The 14518-nt window shown below is 45.1% G+C and overlaps 1 long non-coding RNA gene across 3 annotated transcripts in view; it reads right to left on the reverse strand.

The window, feature by feature from the left end:
• The window catches only part of LOC128346327 (uncharacterized), a 56739-nt gene extending 43891 nt beyond the window's left edge, over positions 1-12848 (reverse strand). For all 3 annotated transcript variants that reach the window (XR_008316903.1, XR_008316908.1, XR_008316904.1), the window contains exons 1-2: positions 12755-12848; positions 4689-4752 (exon numbers count right to left, since the gene is read on the reverse strand). This is a non-coding gene — a long non-coding RNA (uncharacterized LOC128346327). The remainder of the gene's footprint in view (positions 1-4688; positions 4753-12754) is intronic.
• Between the last annotated feature and the right edge of the window lie 1670 nt (positions 12849-14518).

Here is a 14518-nt window from a genome sequence, read left to right on the forward strand (position 1 = left end):
TACCACCATGAATAGTTTGGTATCGGGATGTGCACAAACCTGTTCAGAGGCCCTTTTATGGGCCTCCGAACAGGTTCAAACACTGGGCGGTTCAGGGAGTTCAAAGGCAAGGGGGAATAACTTTATGGGTGGGGGAGGGTGCACTTACCACTACCCCCGCTGCATTTGCCGCACATGCACACGCACTACTCCCTGTCACTGCCATTTTGAGGAGGGGATGAGGTATCAAGGATGTATGCTGCCGCCCCGCCGGACTGGTTTTCCAGTGAGCACCAGTGGGGGAAATGTGGCAGCGGGGTAACTGCACCTTCCCCCACCCTTAAAGTTATCCTCCTGCCTTTGAACCAGCCCCTGCCAGTTCTGTGCACATCCCTAGTTTGGTATCATCTCAAACTTGACCACTTTGCTGCTTACCCCTACTCCAGATCACTTATTAACAAGTTAAAAAACACTGGTTCAGAGACAGATTCTTGGGAACCCCAGGTCCTACTTCCCTCCATTGTGGAAATTGTCCATTTATTCCTTCTTTCTGCTTTCTGTTCTCTGGCCAATCACCAATCCATAAAAGGGCCTGTCCTTTTTGGAAGTCCACATATACAGTGTTAAGTGGCTCACCTCTATTATTATTATTATTATTATTATTATTATTACATTTATATCCCTCTCTTCCTGCAAGGAGCCCAGAGCGGTGTACTACATACTTGAGTTTCTCTTTCACAACAACCCTGTGAAGTAGGTTAGGCTGAGAGAGAAGTGACTGGCCCAGAGTCACCCAGCTAGTTTTATGGCTGAATGGGGATTTGAACTCGGGTCTCCCCGGTCCTAGTCCAGCACTCTAACCACTACACCACGCAAAGCAAGTGTGGTGCAAAACCAATGGTGGGAGCAAGCATCAAACTCCTTTGCTAACAGCTAGTTTCTCACAGACACTGGCATAGCCAGGAGAATGGGGGCCCATGTTCACTCCCATCCCTGTGGCCCTGCTGGCTGCACACAGCATGTGCCAGTGATGTCCCTTGCATGTGACATCATGCACAAGGTGGGGGGGCATGACCAGAGCCCCGGAAGGGCTGTGCAAGCCCTCTGAAGCTCATCCCCAGCTGGCATGTGCTGACTGGTGCATGATCTGCACACACACCCCTCTCCCTCCAGTGAGGGCGTGAAAGGAAAATAGATGCACCCAGCCAGCAAATGCTGGCTGGGAAATGAGTACTGGCTGTGTGGGCGAGAGGGTGTCGAGGCAGGGGGCTCCCAGGAGCTAGGCAGCCTGTGTCCTTTGAACCCGTCCGCTCTATTATTTATTTGTTTGTTTGTTTATTTATTTGATTTAATATACCAGCGAGCGAAGCATGAGCCAGCGTGGTGTAGTGGCTAGAGTGCTGGGCTAGGACCGGGGAGACCTGAGTTCAAATCCCCATTCAGCCATGATACTAGCTGGGTGACTCTGGGCCAGTCACTTCTCTCTCAGCCTAACCTACTTCACAGGGTTGTTGTGAGGAGAATAATAATAATAATAACACCGCCCAATCCACAGGCTCAGGGCAGTATACAAACAAGAACAGCATCCGAGATTTAAAAAAAAAACTAAATAAAAAACAAAAAACAAAAATTAAAGGGCAGATGCCTAGCGGAAAAGAAATTTCTTCAATAAGGTTTTAAAGGCTGAAAGGAGGAGGCAGACTGAACTGGGGGGGGGGGGGGCGGGAGGGAGAATTCCAAAGTGAAGGGGCAGCAACAGAGAAAGCCTTTCCACGGGCCTTGGTACTATGGACCTCTCTAAGACCGGGGACCAAAAGAAGGGCAACCTTAGAAGATCTCACAGGTTCTATTATAACAGAAATAATAACTTCCTGTACCACTTCCTTTTTGATATTACCACTGTGGAAATTGTGTGTGCAAGCATCTTTAGGGCATATCTAAACCACAAGCTTAAACTGGTTTAATAGTTATCTCTTCCCAGGACTCTGAGAGAGATCTCTGCAGACCTCTCAACACCTTACCAAACTACAAGGATCCCCAGGATTTTTTTTTTATTTGGGGGGGGAGGGGACCCAAACAAATGTGTATATAAAGACATTGTTATATAGCAAATATATATACACTCCTCCGTCATAAGCAAAAGCAAAGAATTAATATGATGTAGAGTATTTTTAATGAACTAAACTTTATTGCCACATTTTTAAAAAAACAACTACTTGCATAAATCAGTTTGTACTGAGAGAGACCTCACTGTTATTTTGACCTCTCTAGCTATTAACTGACCTCAACTACTTCACAGACAAACGTGTATGTTTATCTTCTCACAGGTACAGTCCTCTCAGCTAATAAAAGAAATTTGGTCACAATGGAATCACTGGCTATTTTGGAAGTGAATTGCTTTTATGAGCTTTCATTTGCATATGAAATCCCAAAATGATCTTTCTGCTCCTTGTTCATTCATGTCTGATTTCAGGCAACAAAGTGAATGCTTGGATCCTGTGCTCATGGAGTTCTTTTGATGCTGTAAGAGAAACTCTTGAATGGTTTTTTAAAAGGTGGCATTGATTTGTAATATAAGACATAAGTGAGTGCAATGACTATTCAACTTTCAGTGACAATGACTTCCCGAAAATGAGGACAGTCTTTACTCTCAAGTCACAGTGGCCAAATGTCCTACTTCATGACACTGCTGTCCTACTTGTCCTCCCTTGAGAAAGTATGTTCTGCTGCAATATATAATACATACCGGCCTTCATGTCCCTGTTTTCCCATTGACCTGAATGGGAAAATAGAGAAATGTTGGCTGGTATGATAACAGTCTTTTTTTCTTTTTTCTTTTTAAGGACGGAAATTCTCACCCACTGGGACAGTGCATGAAAGGTTAGCACATGCACACACAAACACAAAGATAAAAGGTATAGTTCATTTTCTCACATAAAAATTCTATAGTGAAATATTTTGAATTGTTGCTGTACTTAGGAACATAGGAAGCTGCCATATACTGAGTCAGACCATTGGTCTATCTAGCTCAGTATTGTCTACACAGACTGGCAGCAGCTTCTCCAAGGTTGCAGGCAGGGATCTCTCTCAGCCCTGTCTTGGAGATGCCAGGGAAGGAACATGGAACCTTCTGCTCTTCCCAGAGCAGCCCCATCCCCTAAGCTACTTGCTGGCTTTTTGTACACTAGTCACAGAGAGAAACTCTGTCAAGTAAGAAATATACTGTATTAAGTCATGTGAGTTAAATATAATTCTATGTTAAATCTGTGATTCCTTTGGCCAGCTTGTCTTCATGACTGAAGGGTCAGGTTGTACTTTGTTCTCCTAACTGTTGAACTGTAGGGTGATTGGTCTCTTCAGATGCTGGCAAATCATCCAGATGTGTACAGCTTGCTAGGACAAGCCTGAGCTTACTTGGTCCATTGTTCTGACTTCTTGATCACATTGTGCCCTGAGGCTAATTTCCCATTAAAGTTTTCCAAAAAGGATAGAGCCTAGGTTGCTGCCAAGGTGTCTTCGATCATGGAGGTGGCAAAAGTTTGACCTACTGGTTTCTACACTGTGCCTCTCTGCCAGGAATCACTCCTACTTGCTAGGGATGTCCACAAACCAAGAAAGCGATAAACACTTGCCTACTTTATCATCTAATGGCAAATATTATGACAAAAACAAGGCCTGTTCATATGACCTTTTGAGGGTGGCTGGAGAGTTAGAGAGCTCCTAGCCCATTAGCAGCACACAAGCAGAAAGTCTGTTTAGGTCAGGAAACCCAGGAAACACACAACCCAGGGGAAGCATCCATTGCTGAAACTGGGAGCTGCATGCTGCCCAGCATTGCCAGTGGACTGAACAGCCTCATGACATAAGAAGCCGCCCTCTGATTGGCCACAAAGTAGCAGGAGGCAGATACAGCTCTGCTGAAGTTGCTCCAGCTACAGGATAATAGAGTGCTTTGCAGAGTGGCACATCCATGATGGCAGCCCCTATAGCCGCAGCTCTCTATTGTTTCCAGGCTTGCTGGATTCCAGTAGCCAGGTAGAAATGGTGAGTGGATCTACATGGCTAGAAAAACAAGGTAGGGGAGGTTTCCTCTCCTCCTGCTTTGGTTAGGAGCAGCATACGAAAGCTGCATTACCCTGCTTTGAGCAACCTAAGATGGAGGGATTTTCATGAATTCACACAATCATGCAAACCAGGGTAGAATGCCTCCTACCCTCATTTTGATGATTGCCTGAACAGGCCTACAATGTTTTTCTTTTTATTTCTTTGATTGCAATTTCATGTTCTTTGCGTATAATAATAAACTCAAACTAGGGTTGGTGGAAATTCTGCAACACTTGTCTCACACCATGTTGATGCTTTTACCCTTTCAGCCAAATTACTAAGAAAAAGAAGAACTCTTTGGGAAGTTGGCTGGTTACAGACTGAAACCTAGCAGAGTTATAACTTTGTACCCCAGATCTCTAAACCAGAGCAAGCACTCCTCATAGGTACCAAAAGTCTTTGTTGCTCACTCAATATAATGCTGTTTAGGGTGAATAAAGTGATAAAACTGGAATAACTACCCACACCCAACTAACTGAGTTTCCGAGAGATCTTTAGGTACCAGGGTAAGGCGAGAGATAAAAACTTTTAAAAAGACCTTGCAAACATTAACTGGCAAACAATATACAGTTTCTGGTGATAAATACAAATATTGACTTGTTTACCCAACATTTCTGATGCAGGCAAATTGACGCTGACCAGCTGCCGCCTTTTCCACACAGTTGCTCCCTTTTAAAAAAAGAGAGAGAGAGGAGGGGGAGAAGCAGCAAGTAAAAATATTTCCCCCATATTGGCATGTCATAAAAGTGGGTGATTTGGCCGGGGGAGGGGTTTTTTTTAGTTCTAAAACCAACTCTAATTCTAATTTTGTGGCCTTTACTGCCCTCATCTCCACTCCTATGTAATCTTCATTGGCAGTGAAGCAGGGGCGTAGCTATAATTGGGCGAACGGGTTCAAAGAACCCGAGCCATGCCCAATCAGGAGCTGCCATTCGCGGCCCTGACATGCCCCCTGCGTCTGATGTCAGACGCGGGGGCGGTAGTTTAGCTTCCAAGTGGGGCCGCACGGCCCCTTCGGGAGCTAAACAAAGGCTGGCGCTGTGTTCGCAGCGCCAGCCAGGAGTGGCTCTTCCCTGCAAAGGCAGGGAAGAGTTGCTCCTGGCTGGCACTCCGAACGCAGTGCCAGCCTAACTAGCTCCTGAAGGGGTCGTGCAGCCCCTTCAGGAGCTAAGACTGGTGCTGCGTTTGCAACGCAGCCCAGAAGCGGCTCTTCCCTGCAGGGAAGAGCCGCCCCTGGGCTGCGCTGTGAACGCAGCACCAGCCTTCGTCTAACTGCCGAAGGGGCCGCGTGGCATTTAAGCTGCCTCAAGGCTCCTGTCGGGAGCCAGACCACGCCCCCGCATCTGACATCAGATGCGGGGGGCGTGGCTATCCCCTGTGTCTGACATCAGATGCAGGGGGCGGGGCTATTGGGGCGCCCTCCGCGGCCGCACACAGGCCACCGGCAGGCTAGCTATGCCCCTGCAGTGAAGAAACATGCCATCACAAAGGACTCTACAAATAAGTTGTAAAACAAGTCATGCACAATCCTGGAACTCAGTCAGTCCTATTGAACTACACACTATAGGCAAGATCAGGTAGTTGAGCTGTGCTGATGTCATAATCACCTCAACCAATGAGAAACTATATTTGCTCTGCCAGGGAAATGTGAATCATTAAACAGGTTTTTAAAACAAACTATTTCATGTAGGACCAAAAAACAACAACAACCACAATCCTGTAACACTGCTTAATGGTGAGCAGTTTAAGGGAGTAACACTAACACTACTTAAAGTAGGGAGGAATTCCTGCTCGCCCTGAGTGCCAGCAGCTCTCCAAGGTCCCAAGAAAAGTATCTCTACTATCTGAGATACCTTTTAATGTAAGGTATTTAAGCAGGGATCTTTTATTGAGACCCTCCACAAGATTTGACTGTCTCAAGTATCTGCACATAGGTCACTTTAAACAAGCAACTGTCAGGTCAGAATTGTTACCTTCAGAAGTAAATCTTTTAATTAGACTTACAGATCTTAACATAATTTTAAATTACTTTAATGTTTTAACATTTTGATTTTGTTTTAATTTGTGCTGTTTTATTGTAAACCACCCAGGGACATAGGTTTGGGGTGATATATAAATACGTTAAACAAACAAATAAATGTTTGTCCCACATACTGCTAAGCTGAGCAATAAGGCTGTTTTTACTACTGTTCAAAACTCATTTGGTGTCCCTGTTTTACTTTCTTTTTACCAGCTTCTGTTGCCCCAGTTGAGAAGTTTGAACAGAAAGATTTGGTTTGTATCATTTTTGGCAATAAAACACAGCCTTGTTCTTGCTGTTCAAAGCTATAGTTTCATTTCCAATCTCAATTACAGGGTGTTTTTTTAAAAAAATAAAAGAAAGGTAATGCATTTTCAAAAGAAATACTTGGCTACCATGTTTTGACAATTTGGCTTCAGCTGAAGTATAATTAAAGTTCTCAAAAACAAAGATTTGGAAACCCAATCACACTGTTTGTACTTGGGGAGGGGGGAATCATTCTGTTTTTACTTCTAGAAGGAGAATTAATTTGTCCTTCACTTTCCGTTGTGAAAGCAAACAGCCGGATTAAGAATTTTACTATTATAAGCAGCGCGTAGTTAGCAGTGGAGAAAAAAGAACATCTGAAACAGGATAAGCTTTGATGCTACCTCTGTGTGATAGACAGGATTTAAAAAAAGAAAAGAGCTCTGGGTGAGTCACTCAAATTCTGCACATACCCCGCCCCCCTCACAAAAGCAGGAAGTGTGGGCATGTGTTGTATATACAAAACCCTCAGGCAACAAATTTTCAAGTATGTTCAAATGGCACTCCCCTCTCCCTCCCCCCAACTCCCCAGCATATAACACCACATCCCATTCTAATTATGGTTTGTGGTGCATCTGCAAATCCTGAATTATGTGCCTAAGAACCCTTTGGCTGGCTCACAGCAAAAAATCTTTGTTTTTCCTAGTTACTTGGGATTTCCTTGAATACAAAGAAGCACATCTTTTAAAAGCATGGAGTGAGCAAATCTGATGCCATCAAAGGACTCAGGCGGAGTCAGTTAATCTAGTACAGAGCAGTGTACAGCTCTCTATGAGCAAGATGGCTACTGGAGATGTTATGTTTTAGAGGTAGTTATTAACTGACAGGTATTTAGAGGGAGAAAGACACTTTTAACTCTTAATTATAAACTTTTGCATTCCAGAGTTCCCCATCCCCAATATCAACAAAACGCATAGAATTTCAATGCCTTTTGTTGATATTGGGGGTGGGGAACTCTGGAACTCAAAAGTTTATAACTAAAAGCAAAAACAGAAAATTTTGTGAAACAAACCAGATACCATCAGTAAAGGAGTTTATAAATCCTCCTAACCTTGTTTGGTTATGATCTGAGGAAGGAATGCTCTATTGTAGTCATTGCATGTGAAGTTTATGCCAAGGAACAAAATGGGGGTGGGAATCTGTCCTAGTAAACTAAAACAGTAAGACTACAAAACTAGAGGCAGCCAGACAAAGAAGAAAGGGCCCAGTTCACCTGTCTTTTATTTTACACCAAGATCAGTCACCGTTAAGTATGTGTACATAGATCACAAGAGCTTGTTTAACTTTACCTGACACTGCCACAAGAACAATACAAGAGTATTATGCCTCCCCTCACCCAACAACCCACTCATTCTCATTCCTCATTTGTTTCACTTTCCATTCCCTTCTCACATCATTGAGGCTATTCTCACGATGGGGGGAAACTGGGTTAAAGAAGCCCAGCACCGTTTTTCCCCATCGTGAGAACCAGCGGGCTTGTGGGTAAGCTCGGTGGTTCTCCGGAGGTTAGCCTGCCAAAGTAGTCCTCCCCTTAGCCCAGGTTAGCAGAGTGAGCACTCCACTAACCTGGGTTTTCTGATTGTGTGCCACCATGGCGTGGCTCTGCGCTATGGCATCACACGAGGAGACCCCACACCAGGAGGCTGCAAGCACTCGCACAGGGCATCCTGGAACTTCCAGGGGGCACACAGCCCCCCATCCTTGCCGCCCCTGTCAGCTACGAGAGGCTGCTTATCTGCGGAGAGCGCAGGCTGAGCCCACTCTCCCCACAGAACCCCCTCAGGCGCTTCACACCAATCGTGTGAAGCGCCTCATTATGTCACTGGGGGAATAAGTGACTTAGGTCGTCTTAGTATCTTTGCTGTGATGCAGCATTTCATTACAAGGCTGAACAGTTTAAAGAGGGGACAAAGTGGTACAGGACAGCCCGGGACATAGGAAGCTGCCTCAGACCCTTGGTCCATCAAGCTCAGTATTGTCTACACTGACCTGCAGTGGCGCTACAAGCAGGGGCGTAACAAGGCTGGAGTGGGCCCAGAGACAAAATTTTAAAATGGGCCCCTCACACACACTCACTTCACATGTGACTTGCCTCTGGGGGGGCCCTCGAGGCGTGGGGGCCCCCAGGCAGCCGCCTCACCTTGCCTAATGGTAGTCACGCCCCTGGCTACAAGGTTTCAGGCAGGAGTCTTTCCCAACACTGCCTGGAGATGCCAAGGATTGAACATGGAGCCTTCTGTATGCAAAAGACATGCTCTACCACTGAACTACAGTCCCATCCACAACACTGTTCCTGATATAATGCATGCTGCAAAACATCATGGTGGTGGGGGTGGGTGGGTGGGTTTGGCCAAACATATGATGTTAAATGCATCATTATCTAGTTTGGAGCTTCCTTCCATTTTCAAATAGCAACTGTGCAGGTTGATCCAGATCAAGAAGTTTTCCAAACAGCGATTTACTCCTGCTTCACTATGTATAGAGTAGTGGGCGGAGTTCATACAAGGGAGAGATTTACAGTTGGGATGTGCCCGAAGTGTGGTTCAAAGTGCAGTTTGAGCACCTTTAAGAAAAACAAAAAGGGATCTTTAAGGAAAAGGAAAGCAGGTGCTTACCTGCTCTCCACCGCCCTTTGCTCGAACCGTGGTTTGAACCGCGGTTTGGGCACATCCCTAATGTACAGCGACTTCAATATGGTAACAGCAAAAATGTTGTTTATACAGCCAACAGCTTTTTTCATGATGATTCATGACAAATGGTCCTGACTTATACCAGTATAGTGCCAGTATAGTTAAGCTGGAGAGTGTTTTCAGTGTTCCACCATTGTAAGCCCTGAACATTCTATTGTTTATAAAATCAAAGCCATTTGTCTGATCTGCTTGGCCATCAGCACACATTCACTAGGTGATGAGAGACACCTCCTCTGCAAATTTGGTGAAGATCTGTTGGGAAATGGGTTAGATAGAGCAGTTTAAAGAGTTTCTCTTTTGAACAGGGTTTAAAAGGGTTGGCGACATTTTCTCAGACTGAGGAAATGGTACTTAAATGATTTTGTAGTCCATTTCCATAGTTTTAGCCTTTAGACTGCATGCCAGAAAAGTGCCTTTTGTATATCCCCCTGGGACCCAAACAATGGCAATTTCAGAACTGATCCTCAAAGTTGCATTTTAAGAGGCAGAAAGATGCATCTTTAGTGCTAAGAGAGTCTGTGCAGTAGCAGGTTTGAGTTTACAATGCCCATAGCACAGCTGTACAAAAACATGGTGGCTGACTCACTGCTCTGCCCCACCAGCCTCCCTAATCCTTCTCCAATGGCCCAGTGGCCCTCAGGGCCTTGTTCCAGCACTGGCCCAGTGCAGTTGTGGCGGCCTTGTCCTCACCACTCTGCCCCCCCAGTTGTCCTGCTCCTAGCACTGATTGCACCCATGCATGTGCAGACAGTGGCCAGCTTTCCCACTGGCTGATGCCACCACTCCTCTCCACCGCTCCCGCCCACCACTCCATTCATGCATGCAACCCTCACCAGTTCTGGTGCACACTTCACCCAGGCCCCTGGCCCCGGCAAGCTGGCATTCTTGGCCGTCTGCCCAAGCGTCCGCCCCCAGGACTCAGATGGCCTCTGTACATGTGCAAATTCCACACATATGCAGAGGCCATTTAAGCCCTGGGAGTGGGGCAGCTGGCAAGGAACACTGGCTTGGTGGCGCCCAGGGCTAGGCTCACGTTAGAATGGATAAGGGGTGTGTGTGTGTAGGGGGGGTGTAGCTCTGTGTGTGTGTGGATGGCTGCAGTGTCTGCGTGTGGATGGCTGCAGTGTGTGTGTGTGTCTGTCTGTCTGTCTGTCTGCAATGTCTGTGTGTGTTGGTGTGTTTGTATCTGTTTCTGCAGTGTGTGTGTGTGTGTGTGTGTGTGTGTGTGTGTGTAAATGGCTACATGTCTTGTGTACAACTTTTACACTATTTTGCTAACACCATCCTGAAGGAAATAAAATCAAGCAAGAGAGCTGTGAGGTTTATGGGAAATTTCTGGAAAGATAATCTGTAATTTTGGACACAGTTGTTAAAGCATTTGTTATTTTTAATTATCATTGTTAAGTGTGTGTGTGTGTGTGTGTGTGTGTGTGTGTGTGTGTGTTTAAGAAAAAGGAAAAAATGAAGTACAGATTTAAAGAGAACACAAATTACCTGCTTCCTGTTGTGGCCTTATTCACTGCTGAATAATCATGAGGTGGGATCACACTGTCACAATTACTGAATCCACTAATTTCATTTAATTGCGTTTTTTCAGGGGCCGGGGGGAGTGTGACGATCTTAGCTGAAGGTTATACAAAGTTTTGGTGTTCAACATCAGGAAGTTCTACCTTGTGGTTTGGGTGAGCTCTAGTGTCTAATCAGATTTCCCTTTTTAAAATGCCTGAAGGTTCGGTAATCCAAAAACCCTCAGTTTAAAATGAGAGTTAAGCTCCTTTACATTTTCCCTTGTGCTCTAAAAAGAATGTAAATTGCAAGTTAAGGTGCCCATCGTAACTTCCACGCCATAGAAACTGTAAAGATTTTGTACAGTCTCGTATAAGATGATGGCTTTAGAAATGAGGTTCCGTGCATCCATGCACTTTGCCTTGATCTTTCAGTTGTGGAGGGATGCATCCAGGCAGACATTTAGTAGGTGCATTTTCTCTAATCACTTCCAAGAGATGCCCCTGATGAATTTCTGCCTGATGCATTTCTGATCAAGGCAAAGTGTGGGTGCATGGAGCCTCATTTCTAAAGCCATCATCATATATCAAACTGTACAAAGTCGTTACAGCTTATATGGTGCAGAAGTTAAGATGGGCACCTTAACTTGCAATTTACATTCACACTTAACTTGTACAATTTACAGAGAGACCTGAGTTCAAATCCCCATTCAGCCATGAAACTCACTGGGTGACTCTGTGCCAGCCACCTCTCTCAACCTAACCTACCTCACAAAGTTGTTGTGAGGATAAGCATAACCATGTACATCGCTCTGGGCTCCTTGGAGGAAGAGCAAGATAGAAGTGCAAAAATAAATAAATAAATAAATAAATAAATAAATAAATAAATAAATAAATAAGAATTTTGTGCTGAAGGTTTTTGGATTATTGAATAAGCAATATAAGCATGTTTTAAAAGTTGTACTTTGGGGGAGTGTTGAAAATGGCAAATACTCAAGCATTTTTGCTGCACTATATGGAGAGACCCTGCAGATAAAGTGAGAGGTGGAGGTGTGGCTACCTGCCTGAGAGTGACTTTGGGGAGTGTCAGCTCCACCTGCCACCTCTCTCAATTCCTTAGCAGGCAGACTTGTTTCCTATGCCATGCAGTCAAATTCTGGTCAATATACAATCATCTCTCACCAACTGCAAGGGTTCCGTTCCAAGAAAACTGCACGGTTGGCGAATTCACAGTTGGCAAGCAATAGAAATGCATTGGAAACAGGGGGTTAGGGGAATTGCGGCTGGGAAAAGAATAAAAAATAAAGAAAAAAAGCAGGGGCGTAGCAAGGTTGGAGTGGGCCCAGAGACAAGATTTTAAAATGCCCCCCCCCCAAAGTCCAGGGCCTCCGCACACCCCAGGCCCCCAAGGATTTAAGTCTGATATTCCAAAATAAGTATGCTGCCTGCAAATACATTTCACTGAATACACACACACACATCACAATATATAGTGATATACATTGAGTACTATACATTTGTATTACTTTTAATGCCTAGAACACACTAGAAAGATGAATGATTAAAATGGGCCCCTCGCTGCAGATTAGCCAAGGAGACTTTCAACCATGCAGGGTGAACCTATGTTTGTTTTCCCAGAATTCTGAACAAATTCAGTCAAGTTTGATTGCAGGAGGTTTTTCACAGGAGGCTTTTAAAACCCTTTAAGACACATCTCCTCTGGAATGGAGGTGCTGCATTCACATGTTGGCCAGATTTACCCTGAAGTCCCTGCAAGTTATTGGGGAGCAGTTCACACACAAGAAAAATAAAATAAAAGCACCACACATGCTTCACAGTTCTCACTCAGACCTTCTGGGTTGCAAAACAACTTGAACATAAGTGCATTTATAAATGAATGAATGAATAAATAAAATTAATAAAATACTGTTCCAGAAGTTTTTGCAATTTTCTGCCATGAAACAAGCCACTTATAGGACTTTTTAGATAGTTTTTTTTAAGTCAGCAAATTTTCCATGCTGTTTCAAAATAAATATTCAGAGACTTCTCGGTCCCTCCCCCCGCCCCATATCCAAGCCCTATGGCAAGCAGATCCCTATATATGGGGGGGGGGCGGGAAAGGTAACCACAAAAAGGAGTTCACACTCTACCTGGCAAATGCTGGTCTGGGTTAAGCAAGGCAGCAAGGGGTCTTCTGCTGCAGAGAACACTCTGGCTGCCTCCTCCTTCCTGGCTTGCTTGGGCCCTACTCGAGTTCAGGCTTCACTGCGGCCTACACGGAGGCCTCCGTGGAAGCCCCGCCCACCCGCCGATCAGCTGAGAGGCGGGAGAAAAGGAGCTCTTTGCCGCTTGCCTGCTGCTTCGATTGCGGGCCAGCAGAACAAGCAGGAGAGACGGCGAAGAGGGCAAGTGGCTGAGAGGCTATGGGGCTGGGCAGGGGGCAATGGGGAATCACATGAGGTGCCCCTGGGGTGCCCCTCCAGGCAGTGGGGCCCCCAGACAACTGTCTCCCCTTGCCCTATCATTGTTACGCGCCTGAAAAAAAGACTTTAAAACCACGAGAAAACACCCAGAATCAGCCACAGTTAGTAAGACGAGTGAGGAAGGACCAGGGCCGGACTGGGGTCACTGAGAGGGCGGTAGAATGTATGTGGGGAGGGTGCCGGGTTTTGAGCAGAATGGGTAATTAAGGGTGGGAGTTGGGGTGCAGGGGCGCCCCTAGGGTGGGGCGCACAGGGAATATGCCCTGTTGCCCTGTGGGCCAGTCCGAGCCTGGGAAGGACCCCCAGACATCACCCCACCCCCCAAAAAAAATCACCCCAATCCCCAAAATCACCCTTGAATCTGCCAAAATCACCCCTGAATCCCTGGAAATCACCCCCAAACCCCCAGAAATCATTGAACACCACACACCCCATATTGCCGAAAAAGCTCACCAAACTGCAGCTACTTGGGTCACTGTTGGAGAGACCTGCCACAATTTCCCAGTCGCAGATACTTAAACCCGCGATTGGGAAACCTGCAGTTGGTGAGGGCTGACTGTATAAATATTTTCCGCTGGTGCTCTGGCACACTGCCAGCAGTGCACTAGAGCAATGGACAAACGCATCACACAGGCAAATCCAAAATCCAAAAGCAGATTTCACACTCTGTACTCTACTCAGAAGCCTATATTAGACTGGATATAACCCAGAAATATCATTAAAATTATTGGAAGACTGGAAGATAAAATGGTGACAGAAATAAAAGATGTTGGCCACAGTTGATTTCTGCAGTTCAAGCAATTTCCCATCCCCCACAGCCTTGGTTATTGTTCTCTGAGCTCCCCGCCCCCACAACAAGGTGCACCCATCTATTGCAAAATGATGAACACAAGAAGGAGATCCTATTGAACCAGTGCTTGTGTGCAAGGCCACCTTTTTAAAGCAAAAGGTCTATGGGGAAAAGAGAAAAATTAAGAGCATGGTAATAGAGAGCTCTGAAATTTAGGACACAGGTAGTAGATGATGGAAGGACCTTCTGTATTTAATTTCAAGGAAATCAGTCAATCTTTGGATTTTTAATGATTTTTTTAAAATTAAGCTGAAATCACATCAATAGAGAATTGAGGCAAAACATTATATCTGAGAATCACTGATTTTTTTAAATAAAAAAACCCACTAAAAATCAATGGATTGACCTAATTACTTGAAATTAAATACACATATTCTTGCCATCATCCACTATCTGTGAGTCAAGTTTTCTGCCCAGCCATTATCACACTCTGATTTTTTCTCTTTCCCCCATAGACTGTGGGGTGTTTTGTTTTTTAGAAGATGCTCCTGCATAATTATACTACTTCAAAAGGATTTGTATTGCTTTCTTCATTTTGCAATTGCGGGGGTGTGCAAGAGCACCTAAAAAGTGGGGAAATT

This window comes from Hemicordylus capensis, chromosome 1, assembly GCF_027244095.1.
Source record: "Hemicordylus capensis ecotype Gifberg chromosome 1, rHemCap1.1.pri, whole genome shotgun sequence".
Taxonomy (NCBI): domain Eukaryota; kingdom Metazoa; phylum Chordata; class Lepidosauria; order Squamata; family Cordylidae; genus Hemicordylus; species Hemicordylus capensis.